Raw genomic sequence first — 18882 nt, 5'->3', positions numbered from 1 at the left:
CACCTGTCATAATCAAATCATCAACATAAATGACAAGTAGCATAATACCTTTCTTTGTTTTTCTCACATAAAGTGAAAAATCTGCCTTGGTAATCTGAAAGCCAATAGCGACAAGATATTGTCCTATCTTGTCAGACCATGCTCTAGGTGCTTGCTTCAAGCCATACAAGGCTTTCTTCAACCTGCAAACAAACTCAGGATTAACAACATGCACATAACATGGTGGCTGCTCCATATAGACCTCTTCTTGCAAATCACCATCCAAGAAGGCATTCTTTACATCCATTTGATATAAAGACCATCCCTTTGATGTAGCCATAGCAATGACTACTCTTACGATTGCCATCCTTGCAACCGGACTGAATGTTTCTTCATAATCAATGCCATATGTTTGTGCATACCCCTTGACTACTAATCTTGCCTTGTATCTATTCACAGAACCATCTGCATTGTGTTTCACCTTATAAACCCACTTACAACCAATTGCATTCTCATCTTTAGGCAAAGGTACCAATTTCCATGTAGCATTTACTTCCAAGGCATCCATTTCTTCATCCATGGCTTTCTCCCTTTTTTTTTCCATGGCTTGTTCAAAAGAAGTGGCTTCTGGTTCTTGTATCACTTTGACCATATAGGCATAGTGAATGGCTGTAAATCCATCATATTTCAGCCTATCCACAGGATACCTAGCTCTGGTAGACCTATGCAAAGTAGGTTCACTCCCAAGTGCTCTCAAAACATCCCTGGTCTTCCTTACTCCAGGTGTAACAATAGAAGGAATACCCAACTCATCATCAATGCTCTGTTTTGAGCCACTGGATTCACCATCCACATAAGAGTGACCTGCATTCACATCAAACATGGGCTAATCTACCTTCTCTTTTCCTTTTCGTGATACTTGCATACCACTATCTGCATTGCTTTGAGAAGATTCTCCTGATCTCAATCTACTTGTCCATGACAAAGAATGTGAACCATTGCTAGAGGATGCTCCAGGTCCACTAATATCTTGTGACTGCTGCTGTAAATTCTATGCAGCATTACCATTTTGTGCATCTACATTATCAATCACATTTACTGGTTTATACCAGCTACTCATCTCATCAAAAACAACATCTCTGCTCATTGTAAACTTACGAGTAGAAGGGTTATAGCATCTATACCCTTTTTGCCAGAGAGTAACCAATAAAGATGCACTTCTCAGCTTTTGGATCCAACTTGGATCTCAACTCATCTGACACATGAACATAGGCAATGCAACAAAAATTTTCAAATGAGAAATATCTGGTTTCCTACCAGTATACCTCTCCTCTGGAGTCATGCCATGTATTGCTGCAGTGGGAGTCCTATTCATTATGTAGACTACTGTAGCAACTGCCTCAGCCCAGTAAAAAATTTGGCAAATCTTTTTCGTTGAGCATGGCACGAGATACCTCTCCAATATGCCTGCTTTTTCTTTCTGCAATTCCATTTTGCTATCGGGTATGACTACATGAATATTGCTGCTTTATGCCATGCTCCTGCAATAATCTTGCAAACTCATTTGAGAGGTACTCTCCCCCTCCATCTGACCTTAGGCATTTTATTTGCAAGCCTATTTTTTTTTCAACCATAGCTTTAAGAGTTTTGAAATGCCCAAAAACTTCACTTTTCTTTTTCATAAAATACACCCAAACTTTTCTGCTATAGTCATCAATAAAAGTGACAAAATAATGATAGCCTCCAATAGATGCAACTTTAGTAGTCCACACATTAGAGTGGATTAATTTTAATGGCTTCTTACTCTCTTGAACATGTCTAGAAAATGGTTTCCTTGCTTGTTTTCCAAATTGACAGGCTTCACATACCTTATGCATTTCTGCAACCTTGAATTTAGGCAATCCTGCAATAATATTTTGGGCTTGCATTGATTTAAGTCGTTGTACATTAACATGACCAATGCGTTTATGCCAGATATCAATATCTGCAACTACACTGGTCCCATGTGCAAACATTGTTGCACTCAATTCAGACATGTCTACATCCAACGTAAACATTCTTCCCTTCTTCTTTCCTTTTGCTATCAAGTGACCTTTATTTTTTATATCCTCAACAAAGCATCCATGAGAATTAAATTTGATTTGCAAGCCCTGCTCAACCATTTGGCCAACAGAAACCAGGTTCTTGGTGATATTCGAGACATGAAATACATCTGACACGTTTTTTTTTTTCCCATCCTTCATAGACAAAGAAATTTTTCCAATCTGCACAATAGGATGTGCAGTATCATCACCAGTCTCCACAAATCTTGGTTTTTCCATTTTCCTTGCATCCTGAATCCATTCTGCATGACCTGTCATGTGGTTTGATGCACCTTTCTTCTGCACTTCTCACAGAATTGGTCATGTGTTGCACCATAAACAAATGCTCATTTCTGTCATCACCCTGTCTACTAGAAGATGCATAATTCCCTTGTTGCAATTTTCCATTCATGATGTCATTCTGCTTTTTATAGAAGTCTTTAGCCATGTGACCCATTTTACCACAGTAGTAGCATTCAACATTGATGTTTGCATTTTGGTCTCTTTGCCATCCACCACGACCTCTTTGGCTCCCCTTGCCTCTAGAGTTACCACGTCCTCCTCCATAGGACTGGTTTTCTTAAGTTTGCTGCATATTCTGATTTCTACTACATCCTCCAGATCGGCCTCCTCTACCTCTGCCTCTACCTCTTCTAGTATTTGAGTAGAAGACAGATTCTTTTGAAGTTCCTCCTGAAGAAGATGCACCACCATTTCTCTGCTCCTCAGAAATTAGAAGAGCAATCAACTCCTCAAAATCAGAAAATCTTTCACGGACGGAAATGGATGTTCGGAACTGTGCACAATCCTTTCCTAGACCAATCAAGGTCACAGAAACTAAATCATCATCTTTCACTGGCGACCCAATGGAAGCAAGTGCATCTGCAATCTTCTTCACCTTCATGTGGTAGTCATTGATGCTCATACTTTCTCTTTGCACATTGTGCAACTCTTGCTTGAGCTACATTTTCCTGGCTTGCGTATTTGTGCTATATATTTTTGACAAAGTATCCCATGCCTCCTTTGGCATACTTGTATCTTGAATATGCACAATCATAGAGTTTGAAATATTGATAGACAGCCAAGCCAGTATATAACTTTTTTGGCTCTCTCATGCCATCCTTTAAATGCCTGCATTTGTTGTTGATTGGGAACATCAGGAAGAACTGGTTCTTCTTCATTTCCTGCAACGAATTCCCAATATCCTTTTCCCATAAGGAAATTCGTCATTCTAAACTTCCATGCTTGGAAGTTGTTCTTGTCAAGCTTTTTAGTGACAATCTGAGAAAGAGAATTAGACGCCATTACAGAACACTGTAAAAAATTCTGTCATTACAAAAACACAGCTTCAGTCTCATAAGGGCAAATCTGCAAAACTGACAAAAGTGGTATTTGACCACACAATCACTTCCTGGTGACGATTTTGCATCAACAGGCAACAAGGATGATTCTGTAACTCCCAATGTCTCTGCGCACAAGCATACGATGCAATTTCTATAATAACTTTTCACCGACCTGTAAAACAGTGGTCGCACAGTAAAAAACAGGGCCTTTTCCTGAGTGCGTGCGAAAAACTTCCGCCTCCAAAACACGCCCCAAAATGGCCTCGAATCAAAAAAACTGGGCAACCAAGGGCTAAAGCCTTGCCCGCAGCATATACTATCCTCTTGCTACACCCCGAAGGGTCTCTCAATCTGAGACAATGCACTCTTGCACTTTCCGGCTGTGCTACCTATAGAGATTTGCTCCCAAAACAGAAAAATGAAAGCAACACTGGTCCTCTTACCAGAACACCGTGAACTTGGTTTGCTTTCTTGAGCTCTTTACCATGAACAAGGCTCTGATACCATGTCAAAATTATGAGAGAGAAGGAAGGAGTCTCACTTGTAGCTTTCTTGCTTGCACAATGGGGGAATACACACAAAGATGGAGGCTGAAAACAATTTTTCTCTTCTTAGTTTTTGTGTAAGCCAAAAATAACTCTAGTACAAAGAAATAGAAGAACCCTATATATGGGTCTCAAACCAAACTCAACTAACTAAGGTGGCGTACTAACTGAGCCACGAACTAGAGTAGATAAGGATAGCTGTCATGTAACTATTATTCATGGTCGGTGTACCAACCACATCTGCAGCTCACAAGTTGGTGACATAAATGCACAACGGTCACCCTGGCATATCACGAGTGGAGCTCGATATCTCAACACGCCTTGCAATGGAACATTCAGAGCTAAACCCACTAGGATTGACCTAAAATCTAGGCTCTTAGGGGTCAAGGTCTCCAATAGCATTCAAGTGTTAGGTCCTAGACATCCTACTTTACGCAGAGATATCAAAGCCGAAGCTGACCCATACTACACTTGGTTCAAAGATAATGGAAAATGAGAGGAATACGCTGCTCGACCTCTCTACCTGTAGGGAATATTAACAATTTCTAAGGGTTGATCGTCGATAAACCTTGTGAGAAGCCTCCAAGTTCTCTAGGACCACCCTGGCGCAGGATGGACCATTGGGGGTTCCACCCATCCGCTTCCCTCAATAGGCATTCTTTAGTTATCTAATTAGGTCCTATCACATTTATGTGTGACGTTTAAAATCTACTTCCCTAATTAAGCCTTTTAGGAACGGGGTTTGTTCGCGTAATTTTTAGCACAGACACGAATACAAAGCAAGCAATTTATTGACAACAAGTTCAAACATGTTCCTTAACTTATCTTCAAGTTAATATTTGTCTCCTGCCCATACATGAGAAATTATGTATCCCTTCTGTCCAACATAAAAATCCTTTCTGCCTTGTAAAATTAACTGGTCCAAATCACATGGCACCACAATTTCTATCCTTTATCTACAATAGGATCTCCCAACATGCCTAGACATTGGGGGCCACGGAGGTCTTCAACTCCATTTGAAACCTAGCAAGGGGTATCCAGAGCTTCTTCTAACCTGCAAGCTATCTAGGAGTGAAACATCATTCCCGTGGTTGGTCTTTTCACCACTCCACCTTCGGCCCATGAATCGAGCAGTACCCTCTTCCGGTTAATCTGTGGTGTGATCATGGAGGTGATCCACTTGTGCAATATATCATTCCTTAATTAAATCCTTTAAGAATCAAGCACAAACAAAGCAATCAGCCCTAACATGATTTTCCAAGAAGACATTTCTTTGTTCCCATGGTAACTTATCATCACAAACCCTTGCCATGCATTTACCATAAATCACAAGCACTTGGAATAATCATTCAAACAACAAACCAACAACTGGTTGCATGTAAAAGCATTTAGGATGTTGTTCAATCAATCAACAAAAAAACCAATTGTATTATTCTCAAATAATGCAAGAATAGTCGCAATAACATTCCCATCGCATATTTGCTCTCCCCCTTGGGATCAAGAGGCTAGGCATGAAAATGTATTGTCATGAATGGCTGAGAATCAAATATAAAAGTTGCAACAAGATACTCACCTCTTGCTATGGTGGGCATAGATACACATCCCCTATGATAGGTGGGAGAAAGGATCCCTCAATCTTGTATTTTTGAAATGGTAAAAAAGATCCTTTACATGTTACATCCCCACCTTTGATACCAAACCCTAGCATATCCTAAACTAAGGTATTTTATGCATTATTACAAGCCATCTCGACCTAGAATAGCGTCCTCAAAGCTGAATTGGAACAAATTATAAGGATAATTACAAGGACAGCTTGAAGCATATGGAATCGTGCTGAAGTAGAGCTCTTATGTTGATGAAGGGTCAAGAAGTTGATGAAGAAATGACCATGTAAATGAAACACACTGTTGTAAGCTGTCCCAAAATAGGCTGTATACAAAATTGGCCATATCTTGAGCTAGAAATGTCCGATTTTCATGTGCTATATATAGAAATGTAGAGGAAAAATGTAGTATCCAACCGTGCCTTCAAAATCAAATTTTGATGAAGGTAAGACAATAAGCTTTTCGATAGAAAATTATTATAACAAGTTGTTTACTGTTCTGTTCATGAATTGTCCTCTTGTAAAAGCCATGGAAATTGCTCCAAGTATGATGCTTGTTGCGAAGAAGGTTCTTCGATAGGAAAACCTTTCCATTTGATAAGGTATTCCACAAGATTTCGGTTCCTTAGAACCTTTTCTCTCTTACCAATAATCTTTTCAGGCTCATAGATGATCAAACCATCATCATCCAAGGGAGGGAGTTATTTAAGAACTTGTATTTGAGGACCAACATACTTTTTAAGCTAAGACACATGAAAAACATTACGAGTTCTTATGCTTGAAGGTAAATCGAGCTTATAAGCAAGATCCCCAACTCGTTTGACAATGCGGTAAGGACCATAAAATCTATGAGCAAGTTTATTGTGCCCTCCTTTGAGAGAAGCATATCGTGACTTGGGAACCTTTAAGAATACCCAATCATCTTCCTCAAACTCCACATGTCTTCTTTTCTCATCCGCATAGGCTTTCATGGTCTCTTGAGCTTTCCAAATGTTGTCCTTGCATTGCTTCATAAGAGCCTCCATCTTTTCTAACTTCTCACGAGCTTGTGGATTCATATCTTCATGGAATAAGGTGGAGGGTACTTGCACTTTGTAACCATATAGAGCTTCAAAAAGAGACATTCCAATACTCATATGATAAGTATTGTTATAGAAAAACTCCGCAAGGTGAAGCCAATGGTTCCAAGTATTTTGTGTGTCATGGCAAAAGTGTTGCAAGTATACCTCTAACCATTTGTTAACTCTTTCTATTTGCCCATGGGTTTGCAGATGGTATAATAACACTAGGAGTCCCCATTGAAGAGAATAAACTCCTCCAAAAGTTGCCCATAAACTTAGTGTCTCAATCGGACACAATATTCATTGGCATTCCATGAAGCTTGAAGATAGATTTCATAAATTTTTCAGCCACTTGCTTTGCTGTAAATTGAGCTTTGGTAGGGATGAAATGGGCTGATTTAGTCAACCGGTTTACCACCACATAAATGCTATTCCACCCATGCTTTGTTGTAGGTAATCCCACAATAAAATCCATGGTAATATTAGTCCATTTACCATGAGGAATAGGAAGTGGCTGAAGTAAGCCACAAGGTAGAAGAGAAGAGTCCTTGTTTTGTTGGCATGGAAGACATTGCATAACAAAATTCTTAGCATCCCTCCAAATACCCTTCCAATAGAAGCTCTTATGGATATTATCAAAGGTTTTGAAATCTTTGAAAGAAGATTGTGGTGTCAAGTAGACTCTACCATAATACCATAGAAAAGTGTTATGCCATTTGAAATTGGAATACTCTTCTCCTTTGCTTTGCTGAAATTCCTTCATCATTTTTAATACTTTCTCATCAAGCAAATACTTTTCTTGAATATCATTGATCCAATCCTTATGCATATTTGAAATTGTAGAGATGGAGCATGCCCACATTCTTGATAAAGCATCCACTACAACGTTGTCTTTTCTAGTCATATAGAATATTTCAAAATCATAGCTTTGAAGAGTAGCTAGCCACCTCCATTGTTTAGGAGATAAATTTTGTTGGGAAAAGAAATATTTTAGCACAGGGTGGTCGCTTTTAACCTTGAAATGGTTGCCATATATAAAATGATGCCACTTTTTAATAGCATGCAAAATTATCAACATCTCTTGTTCATAAACATGTAGTTGACGCTCCTTATCATCAAGCTTGCGACTCTCATATGCTATAACTCCATGGTCTTGATAGAGAACAACCCCAACTCCTCTTCCACTAGCATCCTCACATATAGTGAATTTCTTAGAGAAATCCGGGCAAACAAGAATAGGTGTTGAAATTAAGAGAGATTTCAGCTCATTGAAACTCTTGTCAGCTATGGAGTCCCAAAAGAAATACTCTTTCTTCAGCCTATCGGTTAAAGGAGCCGCCATATGAGCATAATTTTTTATGAATCTTCTATAAAATGATTATAATCCCAGGAATTCTTGCAAAGATGTTGAATAAGTCAGTGTTAGACATTCTTTGGCACACTTCACTTTGTTAGGATCCACTCTTATCCCTTTTTCTCTCATAATGTGACCTAGATATTACACTTCTTCTCCCATGAAAGAACAGTTTGACATTTTGGCAGAGTGTGTGTCTTCTTAATATGTCAAAGACCTCTCGTACATGCATCAAATGCTCCTCCTTGGACTTGCTATAAATGAGAATGTCATAAAAAAATACAAGGACTATTTTGTATAAGAGAGGCTGTAATATTTTTTTCAGGAGAGCTTGAAAAGTGGCAAGGGCATTTGAGAGCCCAAATGGCATGACCAAGAAGTGATATAACCCTCTTTTGGTCCTAAAGGCTATTTTATGCTCATCTCCTTCCTTCATTCGAATTTGGTGATAGCTTGAACGAAGATCAATCTTGGTGAACACCTTTGGATCCTTAAGTTCATCCAAGATATCGTCAATACATGGAATTGAGTATCTATTCTTCATCGTGGACTTGTTCAACTCTTTATAATCAATGCACATGCAGAAAGATCCATTCTTCTTCTTTACCAAGAGCACGGGAGAGAAAACAGATATCGACTTGGTTGAATTAGACCCATTTGCAGTAACTCTATGACTTGTCACTCCACCTCTTCCCTTTCAAACTTTGACAAGCGATAGGGAGGTTTATTGATGGGATTGGTATTAGGCAACAAGTCGATAGGATGGTCAATCTCTCGCCTTGGAGGCAAAGATAATGGTGGCTGAAATAAATCTTTGTACTTCTCCAACAGCTCTTCCAACCTTGGATCCTTTTTCTTTGAAGAAGAAGATGGCTGATTTGGTGGCTGCTCTTCATCTACTTTCGCAAGCAAAAGAGTGAAGATACATGATCGAGCATTGATTTTCTTAAGTTCTTCATAGATATGAGTTCCAACTATTTTTTACCAATGTTCTTTAATTCTATATGCTGTCCATTCCATTTGAACTCCATTTGCATGTTCTTCAAATTCAATGAAAATTTTCCAATGGACTTTAACCAATCACAGCCAATGACAATATCAATAGGTTTCATTTCCAAAGTAATCAAGTCCACTTGTATAGGACATGAAGGAGATAGAGTAATAGGAGTTTTGTAGGCACACTTCATTGCTTAACTCACAAGCTCCATTCGTAACTTGGATCTTCAATGGCACTTCCATTTGTTAAGGTAACAATTTCAACCCATGTAAAGATTTGGTACTTATGAAGCTATGGGTGCTACTCGTGTCTATCAAGAGATGAATCACTTTGCCATTGATCAGCCCTTCAAGTTGAAATGTATTTTCTCCCTTACTGGTCCATGCATCATGAGAAATGGCACATAAAGAACCACCCAGATTAAAAGGAAAGCTGTCCACAATGTCATAAAACTCATAATTGGTTCCATCATCCTTATCATGTATGTCTTCAACCATAGGGTTTGCATCCACTTGAAACACATTTGTCTCTTGATTCTCTTGTCCTTCATCTTCATTCGGTTCATCAATGATGACAAAATTGAGCTTGCTATTTTTAGATTTACATTTCAGCCTTTGGTCTTATGTCCACTTCTCTCCATACTTAAAGCATAAAAATCTTTGGCCCGATGTCCCGAATTTGATCATTAGAAAGAACCTTGTTGTAAGTGTTGTTTTGAGATTTCTTTTGTGTAGTTTCAGCCCTTGTAAAATTTTGTTGTGCTGCAGCCATATTTATGAAAATTTTCACTTGTTTTTGTACATAATTTCCACCTTGTTTTGAGGTATAAACAGTAGAAAAGATTGATACTTTGCTGTTATAACTGCTGGGACTGTTATACCCCCTGTTTTCTTGCCTAAAAGTGTCCTTTGGCTAGCTAAAATAAGCTTCAAACTCAGAGGACTGATTTGATGAAAAATACCTTGCACCTTTAGGTTGAAAACCCATTGAATCTTTCCTATATTTCTATCCATACCTTTCAGACTATTGAATAGTATCATGAATGCTCTTGGGCTGCATTGCACCTACTTCTGAAGAAAGGGCCGAATCTAAACCAAAGATATATTTGTTTAATTTTACCATATCATCAATTCCATCAATGTACATAAAGAGGTTGAGGAACATATTGGAGTAGTCACTCACAGACATGCCTCTTTGTTGAAGATCATACCATCTTCATTGCAACTTTTCCTTTTCCATTGGAGAAACAAACGCCTCAAACATTGCCTTTTTAAAATCTTCCCACGAAGCAAAAGTATGACCAACTCTTTGCATGTATCTCCACCATGTATGAGCGTATCCTTCAAGATGGAGTGCCACAAAGTAGATCTTAGCTTCATCATGGCAAGGGAAAAGAGTGAAGTACATCTCTAGTTTGTTTACCCATTCTTCTATTCTTCTAACTCTGTTGGAGATGCATTATTCCCCTTGAAGTTGGAAATGGTGATTTTCTCTTTGTATTCCCTCTCATTATATGTGAGTTGGAAATTGTTAGAATGTTGTCCAAAAGTTGGTTGTCTCCAAGATTCTCTATGCATTGAATCCTTTCCAAAGGAATTTATCCTAGAAGTATTACCGCCTTGAGTTTGTTGATTAGATCCAAATGAATAATGTTGTCCATTAGTGGGCTGACCATAGATTGTGTTCTCTTTGTTAGTGATGTCTTGAAATGGCTTTCTTTCTTCAAATCTTCCATGGAACTCTTCATTCTCGATTTCTCTTAAGTCTTCAATCCCTACATAAGTTGCCTCATGTCTTGGATTAAAATGTGGATGGCCATAATACCTTGATGGCTGACCATAGGTATTCTTCAATGTAGAAGGCTCTCCTATCTCAAAAGTGGACGTGATTGGTTGATCAATCCCTTTCCCTTTCACATTAGATGACTGGCTGAAGTATTTTCACCATGAGTAGTGGGTCTATCTGGAGAAGAGGTTGTATTTTGAACCTTAATGGTTGATAATACCTCATCAAACCCATTTTTCATAGTCTTCGCTATTATATTTTCAAACCCATATTGCATGAACTTGACCAATTGTTGAATAGTCTCATTCATTGCATTGGTTGTCTTTTCCATATTTCCCATTGACTTAGAAAGTTGTTCAAATCTTTCATGCATTCCAATGCTCATCATATGTAACTCATTTAAAAGTGTGAGATCCCCAAAAGGTTCATGGAATGCTTGGTTCTGTTCATTTCCAAGTTGCACACTATGGGCATTACCAAGACTTACACCATCATCATGTTGGTCTTGATTTTGGGTTTCATTAGTGTTATTTTATTCATTGGCATACTCTCTAATGTCTTCTCGAATTGTCTCCATCACTTGGTCTTTCCTTTTGCCTTTGGCCATTGGAAATGGTTGCAGTAATAATGGATTTTCAATCACAAAATCCATTATATCTCTCAAACTATTGCTTCAATCCCGATGCTTAATAGCTCCAAAGAAATCTTATGATGTAGGGATATAGCATATTTGAAGAGATTTTAACTTGGGATGAAGGTCTTAGGTGAAATAATGACAAACAGTGAGTCCCTATTATGTTGTCCCCAACTGTACCCACTGTCACTAAAACTAATATATGTGGAGCTATAGATGTCAAATTGCTAAACTTCTTGATTCAAATCAATGCTTATTATGCCCTTTATCCAACAAGATATCAAGATCCAATTATAGATCTATATAGAATTTTTTGTAATAAGATCTTTATTGCTATCCTAGAATTTCTTGCAACCTATCAACAACCTGTAAGTGCCCTGTTTGGACCTATAGGAGTTGCTTGTGTAAGAACAAACCCTGAAAACCCATGTAGATACTTGCAGAGGGTAGTGGGCCACCTGTAGGGCTTAAGATGACTTGTAAATAGTGGGTACATGCTGTATAAACCTGTGAAAACTATGACCTTGTAGGTATCAAGAGAGTATGAAATGCCCTGTTCTTATTTGTGCCAATAGAACTTCTAACACCTGTAATTCCATGATGTAACTGAAATGTCTCTGCCAATCACTGTCAAATGGATGTACTTGCACCTACACCTGCACCTAAAATTGAAAATTATGTGGGCTTCGAGACTACGAGAGGTGTATAAGGTTCCTCTCATGCCGGGTTGTGCACCCCATCATGGTCATAATTGGAAAGGGAGAGTCACCTCTCTTTTGTCTTCCTAGCTCGCCTGGCATCTACTTTTCCTCATGGGTATCGACATGGCAAGTACATTTTAGGCTAAGAAAATAGTGATACTATGCATAGACGGAAAAACCTTTGATTCTTTGATGAAATGCAAGTGGGAAATGGAAAGATTTGCTAAAATTGAAAGAGCTATGGATAGGGAAACACCCATTGTAGTGACTCACTGCTTTTACAATATCCCATTTATCATTTTCATTGGCATTTTTCAGTCCTAAGCATCAATGTTAGCTCAACCAAGTCAAGTACATGCTAGGCACAAAGTATGAGTAATGAATCACTCTATGCAATCATTTGGGCATCAATTTATGAATGGTTAGAGCTGAAAATTAGTAAACTACATCAATCAGCCATAGGTAAGGTACTATATGATTATGACATCAATGATTTACTCTTAATTTCTTCCCTTTCAGCAATTGGAAGGCTTGAACAAGTGGATTAATAGGGAAATTAAGAGTAGAGAACAAGAATTACCTCTTGATTGTTGTTGAAGAATGGTAGATAAACCACAATCGGTCAATACTCCATAAAATCCATAATCAAATTGATCCAAATTGAAAGGAATAGGCTCAACTTTAAGCAAAAATTTGTGCCATAATGGTTGCTTCCATGTAACATAGGCATTACTTCCAATAGAGAGCTCCAATGATTCAAGAGAATCCAATGCTTGAAGAAATATCCATAATGCTTGTAGGAGAATATGCTTTTAGCCTTGAAGAATCCAAATTCTTGATCAAATCAAGAATTGATGAAGATACCATACACTCAAGCATTCAAGAGAGCGAAAATGCTCTCAATCTTGATGAAATGCCCAAATGTAGACCGATTCTTGATAGAATAGCTTCAATCAAACCTTCTTGGAGTTGTAGAGAATAAAAGCCCCATGAAATTGAAGAAGATAATCTAATAATTGGATTCTTGAAGCTTGTTGCCCTATTCTGACTCCATAGCCATCATATTTTGAAACTTCACGTCCAAAAAAGCTTCAATATCGGTCCTTTGAGTGTTGAGGAAGCTCCAAAATACTTGTTAGAGTAAAAGCCCTTTGGTTCTTTGAAGACATTTCAAGAAATTCACTGTTGTCCTGAAATCTGCCATAGCTAGGGTTTGAGAGCTCAAGAATGCTCAAGAGAATGGCCTTCAGCTGAGTATACTAGAATAGAAACTCAAAGATTGATGATTACTGATTGCTCAAGCCATAGGTGATGCCTTTGACTGCTAGGAACAGGGAGAAGCAGAGCAAGAAATTCAGCGAAAAATGCATTGATTTTAGCCTATTGTCCTGGCTTATCACACTCATGAAAAAGTGAATAAGATGAAGCTTGAAAGGAAGAAGAGAGAGAAAATGTCCAAAAAAGTAATCTCAATTTAACCACTGTAACCCCACTTAGACTTCAATTAGGGCCAAAAGCCTTCAAAATGGACCTCCATTTGACCATGTCCTGCTATTTCAACCAAGAACTTCCATCTTCCTCAAGATCTTCTTCAAAAAGTCTTCAAAATTAGTCCTAACTTGTTGTAGAGAACTCTGACTAGTCATGGTTTGAGCTGTACCAAACCCTATGAACAAATCTTGGTGCTCCAGTTAACTGGTTCCTATCACAATGACTAAATTCTCCAAGAAAATGACACTTCCCATGGATCAAAGTCTATGCTATGATACCAATGTAAAAGACGCAATTCTCACAACAAAAAAAATAATTGAAAATACAAGAATGCACCAAATATGCCAAAGAAACCATAGCCAAGGTGGCTAGGCATGAAAATGTATTGCCATGAATGGTAAAGAATCAAAGATGAATGTTGCAACAAGATACTCAGCTCTTGCTATAGTGGACATAGGTACACACCCCTATGATAGGTGGGAGGAAGGATCCCTTAATCTTGTATTCTTAAAATGGTAAAAAATATCCTTCACATGTTACATCTCCACCTTTTATACCAAACCCTAGCATATCCTAGACTAAGGTATTTTATGCTTTATTACATTGATATATGCACTTTGCAAGCTCGATCTTTTGAATACGTGAGATGAAATTTATCATTTCTGATGGCCTATACTCGTGCATCATAGTATGGAGTCTAACGTATCTCATACGAGAATCAAGACAAGAATCTATCAATTTGAAAATACATTACTTACGACCGATACTACAATTCGATTGACAATGGTGCCTTTGCCCAAAGCCTCATTGTTGGTTGTAGAATTGCCATCCGCACGTGACATTCTTCGCTTCGAGGCCATCATCCACAAGTAGATTCAAGAGATAAAGAAGACGGAATAGGTTCGAGATAGGAGAGTGTAAGAGAAGATGGCTTAGTCAAAGACTGAGATAAGGGAGAATTGAGCTAACTCTCTCCCTCGTAGCCTCTTAGGATAACTCCTCTTTCTCTCTCTCTCCCAAGCTTCTTTTCACAATCTCTTGGAGGGGTATCCTTCTCTCTACCTCTCTCTCATAGCCTCTCGAGGTCTCCTTGTTCTCCCTTGTGCCTCCCTTTGCCTCATATTTATAGTGAATTAGAGAAGAGGGCTTGTGGCTAAGAAAAAAGAGCTCTTTGTGGAGGGGAACTTGGAAAAATTAGTGATCTGATATTTAGATCATAAATTTAATGGTTCCATTGGCTCCAAAAGGGGGGTAAAACCCTAAGACACACTTGATTAGAAATCTCTCAGTTCGCTCCTTCTTCTCCCTATTCAAAGTATTGTTTTCTGTTTATAGACTGCAATCACGACGCATGCAATTTCCCCAATCTCTCTCTCTTTTTTTCTTTTTATAAAATCTCCAAAACTAACTAAAACATCAATTGTTTTTTCTTTTAAAAAATGACATCCATTTCTAGAAATCTCCATACCTTTTTAGGATAATATCTAAAATATCTAGAATATGCTAGTTTTTCCTAATATCTAATATTTTTGGACCATCCAAACTATACACAGTAATACTAGTGATTAATATGCCTCATAAGTCTCATTCACGTTGTAACTTTCTTGAAGGGTGGCTACGGTCCTTGTCAATCCAAGAAAAATATCGGATTTATGACTCTTGGGTTTTTTAAACATATATTTTTAATTAAATAAAATAATAAATTATTAATGTTAGTTAGTTTTTACCTTAGTTAGTCTTTAGTTAATAAACTTACTAACTTATTAATTGACTAACTAACTTTCAAACTTACCAACTAATTTTTAATTACATGGAGACATTACATCAGACTAAAACAACAAAAAACCGTCTAGCTTAGTGCTAGGAAACCTCTAGCCCTATAGCTCTCTACATAAGGACTTTTCAACAGACTATTGGCAAAGGACAGAAATCACAGTCATTTTGTAGATGATATATACCTCTCCATTAGCAATAATTTTGCCTCCATCGGGTGAATAAGCAACATATGCCAATGCTTTTGGAGTCATTGTAACATCACCCATTGCAAAGTTACAAGCCCACCCATTTGCATTGCCAGTTGTGAGTCCAATAGTCTTTTCTAGTTGAAGCTGAAAATAAAGAAGGCATCATTGATATAAAAGACTTAGTAAAATCATTTTAGGGAAGAAAACACAAGCTTGTGCCACTTCTTTGTGTCTCCTAGCTGAGTTATCAAAATACACAAGTTTGTAATTTGACAATCTCAATATAAAACAAGTCAAGATTGATAAATATAACATCACCATTGAAATATGAAAGTTTGTCTACTCACTAATACATTTCAAGTGCTTCTCCTTCGTTTAGCTTCATTCCCTCATTGTATACATGCATTCTTATGTGCCAAGCATTCCTTAATTGTCTAGATTCTGTGTGTACATGACTTCAAATTTGTACATATGCCTGATTAAAATATCAATAATGGCAATCAATGCTACCTTTTCAAAGGATTTAGGGCGGCGAGCTTTGCACTTGAGAAGCTCATGATGTGGGATGAGGAGTTTATGTGGAAACAGCTGTGACCGCAAAGGAGGCTATGCCATAGCAATTCAGAAAAGAAACAAACAAGCCTTTTTTCTCGCGGTTGCAAAAATGATTGCAAGGAAAGTTGAAGGAGGCATGCTCACCATAGGTGGAAGAGGTCGTCAATTGCAGTCAAACAATTCTGATCGGAGTCCGCGTAGCAAGATAAAAATGGTGTAGTAACAGATAGCAGCATCAGCATTGCCTTACCTAACGAAAGGAAAAATGGATCAATGCTAACCATGGTTCAAAACCAAACCCAAATATAAGTTAATTGAATTTTCTCAAGGGTGTGTGGGTAGCCATGGAAAGGAATAACCATTAAGGCCACTAAAGCCATTATTGCAACATTAAGGCTTGCCTAACACATGGCCACTCTTCTTGTCCATGCAAGAGAGCTTATTGGAAAATGAGAATTTGGGGTGGTTGTTGGGGAGAATGACCAAAATAGAAAGAAGAAGTTAGTAATTGAGGTGACAACTATGGAGCTAGATTATGTAGCTATTACTATATTATAGTGCCCTGCCTTCTCATCTAGGTTGGTTGTCCAACATAAGTGTGTAGGTTGGATTTCTTTCCTTGATATGCATGTCTAGTTGAATGGTATAGTGCATGCTCTTAAAAAAGTACTAGGGCATATGTGCCTACTATGGTCTCCTCCTATGGTACTCTTAGACCATAAAGAAAAGCTTGTATTCTTTGGGAGAGGCATCAGGAGACATCAAAATGTATGGAGGTGTTTCACCCTCATGGGCTTGAAGTGGTTTTGGACATTAAATTTAGATATTTTCCAAATGCATGTTACATTTATAGAATTGGGAGGGCATTATGCTAAGGATGATCATTGTGAAAGGTGAGAAGGATCGAAGCTTGCACGCGAGCTATGGCGGGAGAGCAAGAGCAAGAAAGAGAGAGACAAGAAATGGGAACTCCAACAGTCACAATGTGTGACCGGGCCTTCCTTTATTCAAACTGTCACTAAAAGAATAAAGAATAAAGTGACGTGACGGGCGCCCGCCACCTGCAGTGTGCAGTGGCGGGTACTGTCAGTGTAGTAATACACGGGGCGGCACGGCGGAGGCGCCTTTACCCCCAACAACCTCCCACTTAAAGGCGAATCTGCCCTAGTGAAAGAGAAAAGAAAAAAAGAAAAGACAGTACAAATGTACATAGGTACAAGGGATGAGGAAAGGCGACATCTCATCCAACGCCCATCAACCTCCTGAGGAAGGGAAAGCGCTCAGTAGTGAGGCTCTTCGTGAGCAAATCTGCAGGATTCTCGTCAGTGGAGATCTTGACAAGGTCAACAGACCTGTCCTCCACGACACCACGTATGAAGTGATACCTCACCTCAATGTGTTTCGTCTTCGCATGGAAGACCGGATTCTTAGCCAACTGAATGGCACTCATAGAATCCGAATGCAGTGTAGGTGTAGCATCAATCCCAAGGTCAGCAACTAGACGGCCTAACCATATGGCCTCCTTGCAAGCCTCAGTGGCTGCAACATACTCGGCCTCAGTGGTAGACAAAGCCGTACACTTCTGAACCCTGGACATCCAAGAGATAGCCCCTCCAGCATAGGTGAATACGTAGCCAGAAGTGGACTTCCTACTATCTGCATGTCCTGCATAATCGGAGCCAGTGTACCCCACGACCCCTGTATCCTGGCTGCCATAGCAAATACACATATCTGCTGTGCCCTTCAGGTACCTCATGATACCCTTCACGGCATCCCAATGTCTGCTGCCAGGTGTAGCCATATAGCGTGCCACAACATCAACTGCATGTGCAATATCTGGACGAGTGGCTATCATGGCATACATCAAACTGCCCACGGCTGATGCATAAGGGATCTTGGCCATCTCGGCCCTCTGCTCATCTGTCTGCGGACAATCGGCCTGTGATACCTTCACATAAGAAGGTAATGGACAGCCAATAGGCTTTACGTCCTGCATGCGGAAGCGCTCAAGGACTTTATGAATGTAATCCCGCTGTGAGAGATACAAAAGTCCCTGATGCCTATCGCGCTTAATGCGCATCCCAAGTATATGTGAGGCCTGTCCCAAATCCTTCATCTCAAAGCTCTTCTTTAGCTGAGATTTAAGAGCATCTAGCTCATCATGAGCTTTCCCTACTATCAGCATATCATCAACATAGAGTACCAAGATAAGCAAACTGCCATCACGAGCTTTCTTCGTGTAAAGACACGGATCCATAGCACTCCTGCTGTAGCCCTGTGACTGCATAAAGGCATCAAACTTATGATACCATTCCCTAGGTGCCTGCTTCAAGCCATACAAGCTCTTCTTCAACTTGCACACTAGGTGCTCCCTGCCAGGTTCTGCAAAGCCCTTAGGCTGATCCATATAGATCTCATCATGCTTCCCAATGTAGAAAAGCCGTCTTGACATCCATCTGATATAGATCTAAGTCAAGCTGTGCAACCAAAGCCAAGACTAAGCGCAGGGTGGTCATCTTAACCACAGGAGAGAAGACCTCATCAAAGTCCACACCATGTTCCTGTTTAAAACCCTTTGCTACCAATCTAGCCTTGTATGCCGGCTTGGGGTGTCCAGGGGTACTTTTCAGCTTGTACACCCACTTGCATGGCAAAGCCTTCTTGCCCTTAGGCAAGGCAACCAAATCCCAAGTCTCATTCTTATGCAGGGAGTCTATCTCAGACTGCATAGCCCTCTCCCAGGAGTGACTGTCACCCCTGCGCATAGCCTCATCATAAGTGAAAGGCTC

The sequence above is a fragment of the Lygodium microphyllum genome, chromosome 20 (genome assembly GCF_053477565.2).
Source record: "Lygodium microphyllum isolate KBCC chromosome 20, Lygodium_microphyllum_v1.1.10, whole genome shotgun sequence".
Taxonomy (NCBI): Eukaryota; Viridiplantae; Streptophyta; class Polypodiopsida; order Schizaeales; family Lygodiaceae; genus Lygodium; species Lygodium microphyllum.
Note: the sequence above shows the minus strand (reverse complement) of the source record.